This window comes from Microtus pennsylvanicus, chromosome 14, assembly GCF_037038515.1.
Source record: "Microtus pennsylvanicus isolate mMicPen1 chromosome 14, mMicPen1.hap1, whole genome shotgun sequence".
NCBI lineage: Eukaryota > Metazoa > Chordata > Mammalia > Rodentia > Cricetidae > Microtus > Microtus pennsylvanicus.
Window position 1 is genome coordinate 63,959,336 of NC_134592.1, and position 16,168 is coordinate 63,975,503.

Sequence of the window (16,168 nt, forward strand, 5' to 3'; positions counted from 1 at the left end):
TTTCAAATCAAGTCTAAACCAGTTACACCTATCTCATCTGGACTACAGTGTTCTCCAAATAGTTTTCCTTTTTCTGTTTCTCATTTGCTTAATTTGTTTAACCATATTCCCTAAGAGTGACCTTCAATGTAGACAGGTCCTCACCAGTTTTTGGTTCATAAAGTTTCTGTGACTTTTTAGGTCATTGAAATGTACCTCCTGATGACCTGTACACTGAATGCCCCCTCCTTCACACGTCTTCATCATAATTCTTTCACTGGGCTCCAGTTACTCTGGTCCTTCTCTTGTTTCTTGTTGGCTACAAACCCTCTCTCTCCTCTGTGTTTCTGTTCCTACTATTTCCATTTGGCAGACTGTTTTACCCAGTCTTCCCTCAGCTGTTTCTTCCTTTACTTCTCCAAAAAGCTATAAATTGGCAAGCACTCCCTCAGCCACCAGATTAGGTTCTTCCATTACATATTAACATTGATATTGCATAATATGAAACACAGTCTGTAGCTATATATTTACTTGCTTACTGTCTTTTCTTTCATCAGACCATGAAGCTCACATGTGAGGATTTATGATCATTGAGATTCCTATGCCAGGAATTACATTCACTGAGGGTCATCCATGAGGACTGTATTCACATATGAGGCCTTGGGTTACACTGCAACATTCCCAGTACCTAGCACAGTGCCTAGTCTAGAGTAAGTTTTTGCTATTGGATATATGATTAGTTGTCATAGCACCTTCATATGATTTCATGTTCTGGACTTTCTCAGTCGAGCTGGCTTTACATACTCTCACTGGCTATCTCACTTATTTCTATATCACACATATAAACATTGCATTAAATCAGTGGGCAAAAATAATTATGTACTCACTTTCTGAAAAACGTTACCCATTTTTGCTATTATAATTAGCATTATAATTACTGTAATAGAACTTTCTCATTTAAGGAAACTTACGGAGGTAGGAATCGCAGGATTGTAGCTGCTGAACATTTTGTCCCAGGGGATCACAAGGTTTCCTTTGGAAATATAACATTGTAACTGCAAAATAAGTAATCTTAGATAAAACAGTCAGACCTTTTCATTTTTTAAATAATTTATTTACTTTTGAGATGGAGTCTCCCTACATTTCCCAGGCAAGGTTCACGAGATCCTCTTGCTTAGCCTCCTGAGTACATGGGATGAAGGGACAGGACACAGACACTGACTGGGTCATTCCCTGTCAATGCTTAGGAAAGAAATACTCTTTGTGAAGCCCAGTTTCTGTCATGAAGCCCCTCTCTGGGATCAAAGACTCTTCTTGTGAGATTGACACTGTTGAAGTCTAATTTCTTTCCTTAGAAATATTTTCCATTATATCTACTATGTGTTGAGATTGTTGGGACCCCAAGATGCTCATTAGAAGATATGTTTATTGTGCATATGACATCTTACATCTGATTTGGGTCAAAATTTTTAATTGACTCATCTATCAATGACAGGAATAAAGTAACCAGTTCTGTCAACTTAAGAGTGGCAGCCAGAAACTCATTTTTTTTACTCAGAGATTTATTATCAGTACTTGTGTTATGAATTCCAAGGAGTTTTCAAAAATTAAATTTATGAAAACCCGAATTCTTAAAGGAGAAATTTAAACATTTTTTTAAAGTACATAAAGTACATTTTTTTTTTTTTGGTTTTTCGAGACAGGGTTTCTCTGTGGTTTTGGAACCTGTCCTGGAACTAGCTCTGTAGACCATGCTGGTCTCGAACTCACAGAGATCCGCCTGCCTCTGCCTCCCGAGTGCTGCGATTAAAGGTGTGCGCCACGACGTGAAGACATTAACTTTAAGTGAGGAATAGACATGAACAAAGAGGCAATCCTTTTAGAGTCTACAGCATGCTTGCCACACTGTCAAGGCCATAACAAACAGACCTGATCATAGGTCTAGTAAGAAGTCAGCTTTGGGCAAGGTCATGTTCTGAAGGATGATTTGAATCATCAATCCCAGCATCTTCTGGAAAGTCAGAGCTGCCCATGCCCTCAAGTCTATCAGGGCTCTTCTAGAGCAGACATGACATGGCGCTTAAGGATCTCTAGCCAACAGGACTGCCCATGCCCTCGAGTAAATGAAGGCTCTTCTAAAGTAGACATGGCATGGCGATTAAGGCTGTCTATCCAGACTCCCGACTGCTGTAAGGCTCAGCGTAGGTAGGTTTCCAGAGTTATTTTCTTCACCTGTGAAGAGCTTCTTTCTCTCTCTCTTCTTTCTCTCTTACAAGCAATTATTTCCTTCAGTCTGCCTCAGTCTGCTAACTAGCCCCTGTTCCAGGAAGATCTCAGCAATATTTGCCCCAAGCATGCGTACATGCACAGAGTCAGCCAAAGAAGACATAGATAGAGGTGAGGGGGTGGGGAAGATAAGGGCTCTGGCTGATACAATCACTATGGTTTTTCACAGAGGAGACATTGCAGACAGCTCAAAGTAAGACAGAGTAGGATTTAGCTATACAAAGTCAAGGCCTGGAGCTTACTGTTAGACAGGACACCAAGGACAAAGAAAATTGATTTTGCCTTTAAGGTGCTTTTTGTTCTGCCCCAGCCCTTTTCCACTAGGTATTCTGGGGCAGTGCTTTTTAAACTTTCATGTGTACATGGATTAGCCGGAGGACTTGTTACAGTGCAGATTTCAGTCCAGCAGGCAGGTCTGGGGTGGGCAAAAGAGTACATTCCTAACAAGTTCCCAGGTCATGCCGAAGCTACCAGTCCAAGAGGAGAATTTCATACTGTACAGTACAGGAGAGAGCAATCACTCCACCCCTCCCTCCTACTTCTCCTCCCGGACCTCTTCCACCCTCACCCCACCCACCCCAAACTTCCTCTTCTCTGAGAAGTATCTTTAAACAACTATATCCTAGGCCTTATGTTTCCAAGACTAGACAAGAGCTCTGAAGAAATTCAGGGTATCTGCATGTGCAGCCCCTTGGGTCTGAGAAGCTGAGCTCCAAGGGATTTCAGGATATCTTCATGTCCACCTGCCTGGGGACCAAGACTCTTCAGGGAAGCAGGCAATGTGAGGTTTTTATGCTGCTATTCCCACACTAGGTTCAAGGAGCGTAATGAAAAGGGAATTGCTGCCATGAACAGCATGAAGACCTCTCCCTGTCTCAGGTTCGGCATGGACTGTGTTGTCCTGTCATCTCTCAAACTTGTGGCAGAGAAATGCTGAGACAGTATTTGTGTGGCTAGTGACTCATGTGTTTCCTGGCAGAATCGGAACTTCTTTGTTCGCGCATAGTCTAACGGCTCTTGTGGATCACCGTGGGGACAGCGTTGTTTATACTACAAATAGGAACCAGCAACCAGCATGGTTCATTTACCAAACTGAATTTATGTGACAAGCCATGTTCATGCTAAGGTGACTAGTTCATATAATTTTTTTTTACAAATTTTAAGTTTTCTGTTACACACTGTTCCCTCAGACTTTTAATTCAAATAATTTAAGAAATATTGGGTGACAGATGTATCTCAGTGATAGATCAGTTGCCCACCATGTCTGAGCCCTGCTGTTAGTGGGGCATGTTTGTGGAAAGAGCCATATTTAACTACTGGTTACCAAAATTTAGTAGTTCCTGTTTAAGATTAACTTATAGTAGAGAAGCAATTTCTTACAAGTCTTCATTGAGTCAAAACTTAATAAGCAGGGGACTGGAGAGATGGCTCAGTGGTTAAGAACACTGATTGCTTTTCCAGAGGACCTGGGTTCAATTTCCAGCACCTACAAGGCAGCTTACAACTGTCTGTAACCCTAAGATTTGCCACTTTCACATAGACTTGCATGCGAGCAAAACACCAATGCATATACAATAAAATAAACAAATTATTAAATAAAAACTAATAGCACAAATGCTGAAATCACTGTTGTCAGAATCTACCTGCTTTGGCCATTTATTTATTTATTTATTTATTTATTTATTTATTTATTTATTTCCAGACAAAGTTTCTCTGTGTAACAATCCTGACTGTCCTAGAAGTTGCTTTGTAAACCAGGCTGGTCATATACTCACTGAAATCCCCCTGCCTCTGCCTCCCAAGAGCTGGGATTAAAGGCATGTGACACAGCTGCTGGCTGGCTTTTCTCTTTAAACATAGTAACAGGTGGAGACATTGGGGCGTCTGAACCAGAAAAGTGGAATATTCTCAGAACACTTTCTGGGTATGTAAATTTGTCTTTATAATGTCATGATTGTCTCTGGTTGATAAAATAGATGGCAAGTAGCAGAGGCGATGCTTCTTAAAAATTCCTTGGATGAGAAACTCCAACTACATGATTGATTTCCTCTCTATTTTCTCAGTAATCAAGATAAATGGTTAGGATATTGAAGTAGCAATTCTCACGTAGAATTCTGTGTGCCAAGTACCACGCTAAGTGTATTGTATATGTTCTCTAGACCACTAAAGCCACCTGTGGATAGCAATATGAATATTTTAGAGATAAGAAATCCCATAGAGATTTAAATTTGCCCAAGTTTCTGAAGAGCTGATTCAAGTTTCAAACTTGAATTTGTCTGGTATAAAATCCATGCCTTTCCCATGACAGCATGTTGCTCCTACACACCAGTCACCGGACATCTCTTCTGAAGGAAGGACAGCTGACTTCTCTGTCAGCAACTTCAGGAAGGAAAGGCTTTTTTGAATCATAATTTGAAGGAATAGCCCACTGTGGCAGGGGTGCCATGATGGCAGGAAATTGAAGGAGCCAGTCACATTGTACCTGTGGTCAGGAAGCTGTGAAAAATGAATGTTAGTGTCCAGTTTACTTCATTCACTCACTCACTCACTCACTCATTCATCCATCCATTCATTCATTCATTGGTTTTTCAAGACCGGGTTTCTCTGTAGCTATGGAGCCTGTCCTGGAACTAGCTCTTGTAGACCAGGCTGGCCTCAAAATCACAGAGATCTGCCTGCCTCTGCCTCTACCTCGACCAGTTTCTCCTTCTTCCATTCCTCCCAACTTTTTCTATTTTACACAACCTGGGACTCCAGTCCATGGAATGCTGCTGCCCGCATTCAGGGTGGGTCTTTCCACTTCAGTAGATACTCCCTTACAGACAGGCCCAGGATTTGACAATCAAGGTTAATCATCACAGACCTTCAAATTCTCTCTGAAGCTTTCTGTACTTTCTGTATACCCTTCTACCTTGGTTTGGCTTACTTTGGCTGGGATGAAATGCTATAGTAAGTTAGAGTTTGTTTGGCTTACACTTGCACATCACTGTTCATCATCAAAGGAAGTCAGGATGGGAACTCAAGCAAGGTGGGAACCTGGCAGCAAGAACTGATGTAGAAGCCACGGAGTGGTTCTGCTTGCTCATTGTGGCTTGCTCAGCTTGCTTTCTTATCGAACCAGGGATGACACCATTGTGGATGGGTTGGGCCCTCACCCTTAAAAGATTGATTAACAAAATCCTCTTCAGGCTTGCCTATAGCCTGATCTCATGGAGGCAACTTCACAGTTGAGGCTCCTGCCTCTCTGCTGACTCTAGCTTGTGTATAATTTACATCAAGTTAGCCAGTGCACCTGCCCAGTAAAGCGCACGCTACTTTCTCTGCCTGAAATTCTTTCTTTGCTATTTTTTGGCTCCGTTCACCATTGTTTCTTCAAAAATTCTCTTCTTTTAGAATCATTCTACTCTAGACTTTTCAAAACCTGGTGTGCTTTTTGACTGTAAAACTTATTGCAAAGATAATTTTATGTTTGCATATACATTTAAATATCAAATTGCTTATCTCTAAAATTAACTATCTTTGATCTTTAATGACACGCCCTAAAAATGACATGTAATTTTCATTTGTTGCTGGGCTTCTGTCTGTGTGCTAGGCATTGTGTGAGGACAATTTAAGGCTCTAAAAGCTTGTTCTCAGCACATGAGGAAATATAAGTCTGTTTGAAAAGAAGTAGATAAAACACAATTGTTACAGAATAACCAAGTTCAAAGTACAAACATGTCTTCTTTCAAGATAAAAATTTGCTTTGCTTTCATCTTCCTTCTCTCTGGTTAGTATTGGCCTCAGCCCTACACTGGCATACAAACTCTGATGTATCTTAGAAGATAAAGCAATATAATCAGAGAAGTAGAAAGGAATCTGCAGAACAGCGGAAAACCCACTAACCTGTGAGAGAAGGAAATGTAGAATTCAAATAATGGCCTGGTCTTTCAGAAACTGGCCAGAATGGTGCACTGAAGTTCATAAAATTTGATGTCAAAAGTTGCTATTTATTGTGGTTCTTGAAAGCACAGAAGGAATGAAACGATACCATGAGTACATTGGCATCAGAATACTGTACCATGAAACCATAAAAAAAAATGGGCACAAGTTGCAAACCAGCTAGGATAGTCATGGTTAGATAAAACTACAAACTGAGATTAATTTCTCTGAGAATAGAAAAAATCTGAAGTACAAGTCTATCTCAACTCTGAAAGTTTCTTATACTCCAGCAAACAGATGTCACTGGGTGTGAAGGATTTCCTTACCGATTTACAGGAAATGAGACATGTACCCACAACATGTACCTGTAACTAGCCGGAGAGCCTCCTGCTACTGCCAAGAGAACTACTCTGAAAATAAAACAGAACCTAAAAGTTTAGGAGAATCTGTAGTTTTGAAAAAACAATAGCACAGAATCACAAAGTATATGCATGTGTGTATAGTTCTTGTTTCGTGCACCAGAGGCTCAAACATAGGGCATTGTATATGGGGAGCAGTCACTCTTCCGCTGGACCCCACATGACAGCTTTTTATTTTGCCATGTCCTGTCCTCTAAGTATTTATTATTTATTATTATTCTCTGAAATAATAAATTGGAGTTTTAATCGTAGATGTCTTAGAAGAGTAGTCAGTTTCCCATACAGAAGCATAGGTTAATCTAACAGAATAGTTATAGTCAGTTCTCAGTTGTAATACACTAAAGTTGCATTGATTCTTAGTTATGCGGAACAATGGACAAACTAAGTGAGAAAAACCAAGGCCAGAAGGAGGGGAATAGCTGAGTGTGTGTGTGGGGGGAGTGGGTGGATGGGGAGGAAGGGAGGAGAAAGGGTGGATGAGTGAATGTTGCAGCGGATTGGTAGGAAGGCAAAGTGCCGAGGAAGAGGAAGAAGAAGAAGAAGAAGAAGAAGAAGAAGAAGAAGAAGAAGAAGAAGAAGAAGAAGAAGAAGAAGAAGAAGAAGAAGAAGAAGAAGAAGAGAACTACATTCTCCTGACCTACTTCAGGACCAACTAAAGTTTTTCTGCTGTTCTCACACAGAGAGGAAGAGGGACATATTCCTCTTCCATGTGACTCCCAGGCACACTTGGTACCACTTTAAAACTGAGAAACTTAATAGATTTCTTGGGGCTAGATTACTGACATCACTTTTGTTGGAAAATGAGCAGCTTAAAGAATAGATTCTTTGGGCCGGGCAGTGGTGGCGCATGCCTTTAATCCCAGCACTCGGGAGGCAGAGGCAGGGGGATGGATCTCTGGGAGTTTGAGGCCAGCCTGGTCTACAAAAAAAAGAATAGATTCTTTGGCTATTGAAGGGTAGCTGATAGGAGAAGATGCAGAGACCCACAGCCAAGTCGAAGTTGAGATCTCCATTTAGTCTCTCTGCTTGGAACTCAAGAAACCATTGGAAGAGAGAGGAAGAAACGTAGAAGTCAGAGGAGTTGAGGACATCAGGGGAATATAACTGACAGACTTCAACCTAGTCGAGCTCACAGGGGCTCACAGACAGAAGTGACCATCATGATGCCCATATACAAATAACTTTAAAAAGTAGATGCTTCTAGGTCTATAGACACTAATTTGAATGGATATAAAAAGGTAAAATTGAAGCCAGTGGTGGTGGTGCATGCCTTTAATCCCAGCACTTGGGAGGCAGAGGCAGGTGGATCTCTTTGAGTTCGAGGCCAGCCTGATTTACAAGAGCTAGTTCCAGGACAGCTAGGACCATTACATAGAGAAACCCTATCTCGAGAAAAAAAAAAAAAACAACCCCCCCAAAACCAAAATTGAACCATATGAGATTTCCAATATTTAATAGTTTATGCTAACAAGCATGGTAGTTAGATACTGTTCAACTTAAGAGTTAGTAAGTTGATAGATTTCAAAGTTGTTCCTTTTTTTAAATCTAAATTCACACTATCCAAATGAAAATCTGAGAAGGTATTAACTATGCAATGTAGAAGAATAAAAATGTAGAGATTAGAGGTGTTTTTAGTTCTATATGTATAGTACGATTGATTGGCACCATTATATATTAAATGAAGCTATTGAAACACTGTCCTGTAACAAGATTAATAAAGACCTAGAGACAGAAATTGGGGTTCAACCTGAAGGTCAGAAAAGCAAAACAGCCAGCCATTGGCTCTTACCTCTACCTCCTCAGTCTGAAATGGTGATCCTGCCTCCAGGAATCTCAAAATGAGACTGTGTGTGAGAGCTGTCTCCTCCTGTCTTATATTCCTCTCTAGGGCTGGGCTTAAAGGCATGCACCACTACCATCAAGTTTCTATGGCAAAATAGTGTGGGTACTGGGATTAAAGGTGTGTGTCACCACTGCCTTGCCTGTAATCCTGACCAGTGTGGCTGTTTTACTCTCTGAACTGCAGGTGAGATTTATTTATTAAAATACAAATAAAGTATCACTACACTGTCCTATGACATCAATCCCCCGTATCAAACTGTGACCATGTCAATTCATTCTGTGTGTTTGTTTATTGGCTTTTGAGATATAGTCATGTTATATAACCCCTGAACTCATGGCAAATCCCCTGTCTCTGCTTCAGCTGTGCTAGTATTAGAGGCAGGAGTCACCTACTCAAATCTGTTCAATATTTAGAAAGCACTTCCTCTAAATACAGCCTTACAGGACCTACAACATAGATTGAGGTTCACAGTGAGCGCTAGGGCACTGTAGATGAAATCATTGTTTTGCATCACTTAATACCCACAAAAGGGTCTGGTGTCTCCTTGTAACCATGACATTGCCTGTCCCACAAAGGAAAAAGAAAAGGCCCCTTTTATGTCTTCCCTCTTTCTCACAATGCTGTCAGTTAGAAGAGTTTTAACTTGGCAGTTTGTTGAACAACAGTGTCTTTTTTATTTCTATCATTTCAAGATTAAACTTCAAAGACAAAAATAAGATCTGTGCTTGCTGTCATCCACTTGGCCATTTCTGTAACCATGTGCAAGGAAAAGACAATGCTATCTTTCTACAGGGTGGGAACTGGCTTCACTCGGAGATGAGTTCCTTTGCAATGTGTTTAAAAAATACCATTTGACATTTACTCATACAAATTTTAAAATGTGATCATTTTAAATAAGCTGAAAGACAAAGTGCATGAAGCAGTTAGTTCAGTCCCTAATGCACACGCTCACGTGCACACATGCACACACACACACATTATCAAACACAAGCAAAATATTTTTCTTGTGAGCCCCTCCCTATATAAATGTTTACATCCTGTTCTTGTTCTTGATGACATTATTATTATGACTTTTAAAACAATAATTCTTAGGAACTAGCGGAGGTGAACAGAGACCCGGAAGATTTTGATGATGGAAACCTTTATTTATTTTGTAAATATTTATAACTACCTGTTTGCGATAGGTCCTGGGCTAGGTACTTCCTGGTTTCCAGAACTTCTGGAAAGCTTCTGTGTAAACACTCAAGCATTTTTTCTCCCTCCTTTGAGAGTTCTGCATGCTTAAAATACTTCCAATAGATAAAGGGTAGTCTGTTCTCTGTGAAAGGAGCAATTGATGAGCTCCTCTGTAAAGAGATTCACCACAGGGCACCGAGGGAAGCCCCAGGTGTCTAGTTGAAGCAGACACTACGCTGACAAAGTGTTCCAGAGTTAGAAGGCACTTTGTACAGAGAGCACAGTCATTTTATATCGACCTTCAATACTGAGGCTGAGAGGGATTATCAGCGGATCTTAGTAAACAAAACAGCTGAGCTCTTCAACAACTGATTCCAGAGTTTTATTAGCAAATTCAGATTTTTTTTAAAAAAATCTTTTCAAATGGATGAAATTTGCTATTTTAGACAACTTTCATACTACAGCAGAGACTTCTTATGTTGAGTCTAGCTTTATTTATAATCATTTCGGTCAGTGATTTCCTATTGCATAAACTCTATTAAAAAAACCAAAATCACATGTAACTTCTTCTAAATCTCTCATAAATAACGAGAATTGTCTTCTAATTCACAGATGAGGAAAAGAGGTTGGAAGAGCAGCCACTTGCTCACCATAATTCTTGATGGAGGCATGGCTGGGATTGCAGCAAAAACACCGTTTATTACTTTTTGGTGAAAAGGTAACCCAGCCATATCTTTCTGAGATAGGCAGTATGTGGATGGCTTTATCACGGAAATGCCTCTGATTTTCATAAAACAGTGACCATGTCATAGCCAATTCCCACTCTTCCCTTCCCACGTACATTCCAAACTACTGATCAACACATCTTCCCAGAAGAGTTATCTTTGGATTATATAGCTTCCCCCGCACCCCAGCATCTCAGTTGGTTCCAAAACATCTACCAAATAAAGTGCTGCCATCACAGATTGGCAATCAGGACCTCTGAGCCCACCTTGTTCCATTTCTCTGAATGTACTACATCTTGCTGCTTTTACTCCAGCTAAGTAGGGTCAGGCCTGGATGAGGTAGGACACAAAATGGAAAGGCTGACCAAAGAACTTGGCAATCAGTTTAAAGTTTTAATGCTGTATTTAAAAAGAAAGAAATCAATGCAAAAATGCATGATGAAAATATCAAAATTTTAAGTAAAGGCAGGACTGGTAGTATGGGGGTTTCTGTTTGCTTCGAAATCTAAAATGCCTTGAAGGGGCTCTCTGGCAGCTAGATTGAGTCTAGCTTATCTTGCGGTGACCTCCCAGTCAGATGTTCATACTCCTGAAGCGTCCTCACAGTTAGTTCTCAAAGCCCCTTTCCACACTAGTTACCTCTCCGAATGTGCCAGCATTTAGCGTTAGCTCGCTTCTGTCAGGAAAACCGATTTCCCTTTGCACTTTGAAGGCAGTCTGAATCATCTTGGATCCTTTCCAGCACCTTCCTAAACCACCCTGGGCAGGCTCTTAGCATCTCTTTGTAGAACTCTTTGGTTCAAACTGGCTGAGCAGCCACTGGACCCAGCCATAGATTTTTGGTCTAGACTCTAGAGTCTTGTTATTATTGTTATTTTGTTGTTGTTATACTACTTAATTCTATGGCAAGATTCAGTAACCGTAATATTTTGCATGAAAAAAATCTGTATGTTGAGCAATTATTTATTTGTTCATAAAATAAAATCCAGCAAACCCAGGTCTAATTCTTTCATGAAAGCAGTGGGCATTTCTAGCAGGACAGCTGCGCTGCCTGCAGAGCTCTCTTAAACTGGCCTCCGCCTTCCCGCTTCCCTCATTTACTGGGCTTTCCAGGCCCCATTAGCTCTTGGATTTTGTCACCCTTGGTAAGCTTGGGACTGAATAAAACCCCACCTGCTGGGCCCACATTCCTGTAGCGTGTTTTCTGGTTGTCCTTTAATACCGGCTGGCAGAGGTTCGCAAAATCAGCCCACCTTTCCAGCCCACAAACTTCTCACAACCCTGCGACTCTCACTGCCTTGCTCTCTCTGACCCGCGCCCCCGGGGCCTTCCTCCACTTGTCCCCTGGGCTCCAAGCCTGAGGCCCATCCCCCGAGCCCTCTGCCACCGATCTTTGCCCCGGGCCAGGGCGCTCTGGCTCGCCCACGGCCGCACTGGGCATGCTCATAGGCAGCGGCGGGGGCAGGTTGGCTTCGCTAGCTCGCACTCGCGGCAGCGGGCTGGCGCGAGGCTGCAACTGGAGCTCCGGTGCCGGGACTTGGAGTTGCCAGGAGTTTCCCCGACCCCTCCCTCCTCGCCGCGCGGCAGCAGGAGCCCGCGCGGGAGCGGCAAGCAACGAGCAGCCAGCAGCCGAGCCGGGCCAGCCTGGTCCTCAGCCCCCGTCTCCGCGCGGGGCAGTCGCGGGGAAGCAGTGTCTTCGGTTGGGACGCGTGCCGCGCACTAGGCACCGCCCGAGCACGAGCCGGGCTGCACGGTAAGCTCGGGGACGCGGGGAGGCCAGGCCACCCGGTGTACGGTGGCAGCTACGGTAGCTGCCGGCTGGGATGCGCGCCGAGGGGCAGGCGCAGAGGGTAGGCGCGCGGAGAGTGGCGCGAGCAAGTTGGAGGGCGGCGGAAAGAGGGGGCTGCACGCCTGGCGCAGCTGCTTTGTGCGCGCGAAAAGGGATCTGGCTCGCTGATTCTCCCCGAACCTGGGACCTGGAGTGCAAGAAATATTGGTCTTAGCCTAGAGGATAGTTTCCTGTGAGAAAGTTGGTGGCAGTGTGGAGCCCTTAGGTTTGCACGGCAGGCTCTACAGAATGGCCCCCAAGGGTGCCGCCTGGAGGCTCTGGTTATGGAGAACTCTGTGGGTCGCTGCTCCCCTAGTCAGAGCTCTCTCAGCTGAAATCAGCAAATCACCCCAATCTATGAATCCTGCTGTCTTCTAGGAAGATCGTTGCTGCCAAAACTGAGGCAGATACTTCTTGCAGGACAGGCTTCTGGCCCCCATACCTTTTTTGCTCCTGTGCCTAACCTAAGAAATGGTCAGGGGGCTAGGTCAAGGCCTCCTCTGAGCCCCGTGTTTTTGTTTTTTGTTTTTTTTGTTTTGTTTTTTAGAGCGCTTCTGAATGTGGCAGGTCCGGGGTAGATGTTAGCTTGCTTCCCCCTGCCTCCCGACTTTTCGCAGGTTTACATCATTACAGACCCCAGGACCCAAAGGTCAGTTAGAGAGTTTAGAATGGTGCCCAATTTTTCAGGAAGAGTGCATGGGAGCTTGTTTGCCTTGGACTTCACAGCAACCCTCTCCTCTTTCTCGCATTCTTCCACCCGGACTTTGTGGGAAGGAGCAAAGCCAGGGGCAGAGGGCTGTCTGCTTCATTACATTGGCTCCTAAGGCTCAACGGTCTGAGCCTGGCTGTAGCATAGTGCAAGTATGTGGAGGATGTCTGTGTTGTCCTGGGTCCACTTTTTTCACTTTTTGTTTTGAGTTTTAGGGTTTTGCCTACACACCGGTCAGAGCGGAGTTGTCATAACAGGGTGGGGTGTTGGGGAAGGTGGAGGAGCAGGGTTGAAGTGTGCGGAGGAGCTTCAGCTTGGGCTCTGAGTGGTTGTTTGCCTTGACTAGGAGGCTGCTATGGGAGGAAGCCCGGAATGATTATGCAGGCTAGAAATAAGCCTCTCTCTCTCTTTCTTCCTTCCCTTTTTGATTTTCTCTTCTTCCTTTCCTTGCTTTTAGCTGAGCACCTTGGCTGGTTGGTGTGTGAAGTGTTTAAAGGGGCCCTGTGAGGAAGGGTTAGTGTTTTAGGACCTCACTGTTTGTGCTGTACGCTTTTCTCTTGGGTTCTCCCTTGGGGAGTGCACATTTGGGGAGAATTTCCAGATGTCCGGATTCCATTGGTGGGGTTATGCCAAACAGGTTCTACAGTCAGACAGACAGACAGACAGAGCGGAGCCCCAGATTTCCCCAATGCCAGGCCTGGTGGGCAAGCTAATGCCACTCTGAACTTCAGGGCTTTTCTCATTTTGTCTTTGTAACAAATAGGAGATGGTGGTGACACCATTGCTCTCTGTGGCAGTTGTGAGCCTTGAATGGCGCGGTGGGAATGGAGAGAGCTAAGGAAACACAAGGCGGTGTCCGCGCCTTCTGTATTGTTGCTCAGTACTGTACCCAGGTTTAAAAAAGTCTGTTTATTCTTGATGATGACAGAGCCAGGTCTCCTCCTGCTATGCAGTCTTCACTACAAGGTTTAGCTGCTGAGATCTGTGGAAACAGCGATTCACACACCTTGCCCAGCTTCTCTTGGGTCTATGGGTTGGAAATCCCTCTTTTCTGTCTGAGGGAGGCAGTGTGGTATAATGGAGGAGCCCGTGGGGCCTGTGCTAACACTGCTCACAGGCCTGGGGCCCCAGAATTGTCTGTGTCAGCAAGGCTTTCTTTCCTTTGTGAGTCGAGGCTGGTGAGGAAATCAGCAAGTCCTGCCTTAGAGCTCTCTCCTCATAGTGACCTTGAACTAAGAACTCAACCTGTCTTTGGTAAAAACAGTCTGCGAGATGAAACACCAATTTAAGTGGCAAGGACAGGGGAGACTGCATGCCACGCAGTTAACAGGGATTTAATGAGGGCCCTGAGCTTCCCTAGAAACACACCCTGAACCGAGAGCAGAGCTTTCCAAGAGCAGAGCTTTCCAAATAGGAGCATTAGGCCTTGCTAACCCGTAGATTGCTGGTTTCCACTTTCAGTCTCTAGGTTTAGAACAGAGGTACAGCAGTTTGTGTTCCTAACTAGTCTCAGGTGGTGCTGGGCTGTTCCCATGTCTATAGAATCACGTATTTGTATAGGAAGAGAAAGAGATGAGGGCTGTTCCAAATTGTCAGGATTTTAGTTCTTCATAGTAGAAGCAGGGTTTCTTAATTGCTGTAAGCATTTTGAACTCCAGGACACGTGCCAACTTTCCTTCCTCATTTTACTGATTCTAGTCGCTTTACTGATTCTAGTCGCTTTTCGGATGAACGATCTTACAAAAAGATAAGATTGCCCCTTTTGGTAGACATGGTGATCATGCTTTGGTGATCCTTATATGTATACAAATCTCTGGGACAGTCTCTTGCTTATAATTGATGTGGGAGGCTCAAGTCCAGGGTGGGTGGTAGCACCCTGAATGGTGCTCCTGGGTTCTTTAAGCAAGTTGAGCAAGACATGGTAGCAAGCCAGTAAGCAGTGTTCCTCCAAGGATCCTGCCTATGTTCCTGCTTGAATTCCTGCCCAGACCTCCTTCAGCGATGAACTGTGATTGGGACACGTAAACCAAATGAACCCTTTCTTCCCCAAGTTGCTTTTGGTCATGACGTTTCCCACAACAACAGAAAGCAACGTAGCACAACAGGTTAAGTCCAACAAGTATTCTCTTTTTGAGGCTCTTGGCATTTAGTTTGCACACAGCATTGATGGCTGGAACGATGTGGTTTAAGGGACAGCTAAAATTGACCAGAATGCACATTTAAAAAGGAGTTTTACTGATGCTTTCTCTGAACACACAGCTTGCTCAGGCCTTCTAGAAGTGGGAAGTGGACCCCATGCCAGTTGACCCATGGTGATCAGACTTAGTCAAGATCTTCCATGCTTTCTGAAAGATGATGGCCTTGGAGTGACCTACAGCTTTCAGAGGCTGCCGTGTGTTATCAGCAGGGTGCCAGAGTGAATTATCTTTTTTACCATTGTTTAGACTCAACCAATCCACAGCATTTTTCCTTGTCTCCCACACTGTGGATGGTCCTGTGCAGGGAGATCTTACTATGACTTGCAATGACTTGCTATGACCTAGATAGATTGTGTCTGCATTTTTAACTAGTTTGCATCAGAGAGTCACCAGGAGCCTCCTTGAGGCAGGACGGTTTCTGGGGAAGAAGTGAAGTTTATATAATACAGCACCCAAATCTGGGCATGTGAGATCAGTTAGCACTTTCACTACTACTTACATTGCCAGGCCAAATGGAATCCCAGCTAGCCCGCCCTCAGCTTTATCTTAGCTTTCCATTTGTGCTTTGTTTTAGCATTAAAATGATTAACAGTGGGGAAACTTATCAGTAGATCAGAAGCCTATTCAAAAACTCAAGTGCGCCTCTTAATGTTTTAGTAGATAAAACTGAAGGCCCGAGCCTGCCTTCCTGACTGCAATCAGCACCTAGAGAAGGAGCAGTTGCCAGTTTTAAGATTCAGTGGTTCTCCTAGCAGGAGCCATGCTCCAGCTTCAACCCTCCTCCCCATAACTTGATGTGTGTATTTTGGGTGGTACGCTTACTTTTGCTGCTATTCTGATTGTTTTCTTTCAGGAGTGTGAGTAGTCCCTTTCTTGACACTGTTGTTGACTTTTCTCAGCAGGAACTCCCTGGTGTCTTTGTTCTCTTAATACGTCTATTGTGCGACAATCATTATCATATTTCATTTCTCCTTGGTTGTCACTGTTGGTGATGGGTCACAGGGAGTCAAAACCCAGGACCATTCTGAGCCTTCCTGAGAACGCTTTAAACAACAAAAAAAAAAGTCCCTGGAACTCTGCACTA

The 16,168-nt window shown here is 43.6% G+C and overlaps 1 protein-coding gene across 2 annotated transcripts in view; it reads left to right on the forward strand.

The window, feature by feature from the left end:
* The first annotated feature begins 11,786 nt into the window (after positions 1-11,786).
* Stxbp6 (syntaxin binding protein 6) overlaps positions 11,787-16,168 on the forward strand; it is a 209,515-nt gene continuing 205,133 nt past the window's right edge. The window contains exon 1 of one of the 2 annotated variants that reach the window (XM_075947672.1): positions 11,787-12,102. The gene's annotated coding sequence lies outside the window, so the exon portion shown is untranslated. The remainder of the gene's footprint in view (positions 12,103-16,168) is intronic. The other variant, XM_075947674.1, reaches the window with a different exon arrangement.